Below are 809 nucleotides of genomic sequence, written 5' to 3'. Positions count from 1 at the left end.
TGCACAAATTCGAACATCTGGGTTGTGCTGTTCTGTTGTAAATAAATCTTAACCAATGATTCCTAATTGCATCTACTTCCGGAAGAACAAATAAAGTGCTTTTGCTTTCGCACTGAAACACAGCGTCTCCCTGACATGCTGCTTCAACACTACTGCTGTTACTGAAACCACGCCTTCTTTCTTTGCCTGCACCTTTGGGCAGCATTATGCTAATATTTCCACATCGTGACGTAGGTATGTGGGGCGTGTTAGAACGAGCCGTTTTAGGTAGGTGTGGCAGAGTCTTAACTTTTATAAAGAATATCTCTTTGGATTTGAGACTTTAGTCTTTGCAACTTTACAGATCTTCTTTATGCACCAAGAGCTTGTAACACTCCAAAGAGAAAGGAAAAATTGAAATCGCATCATATGACCCCTTTAAAGGGCCATGAAACCCCGCGTTTCAGCACTGGTTAGTTCTCACCACAGTTTTAAAAAATGCTAAAAAAAAAATAACACACACAGCTTAGTGTTCAGACAATTTCATTTCACTCTGCATCAAAAACATATATATATGAACGCGCTGTTGCACCCCTGAGAACTTTTCAGTCTTATTCTGTGGCGTTTATATAAGCCTTTTGATGGGTTGTGTGACAGAGCTGCAAAAACGGTTATGAATTGCGTTTAAAACTCTTATTACAAAGCAAAAACAAACACTCTTCTTCCATCCATGAATGTTTCTCTCAGTTATTGTGTCATCTCACAGACTCTGAAGCGTCTGTCACAGCAAATCAACACATGCTGTTGTGAATAATTAAGCCAGGCTCTTC

This window comes from Sinocyclocheilus anshuiensis, unplaced genomic scaffold, assembly GCF_001515605.1.
Source record: "Sinocyclocheilus anshuiensis isolate Anshui unplaced genomic scaffold, SAMN03320099.WGS_v1.1 scaffold1182, whole genome shotgun sequence".
Lineage (NCBI taxonomy): Eukaryota > Metazoa > Chordata > Actinopteri > Cypriniformes > Cyprinidae > Sinocyclocheilus > Sinocyclocheilus anshuiensis.
Note: the sequence above shows the minus strand (reverse complement) of the source record.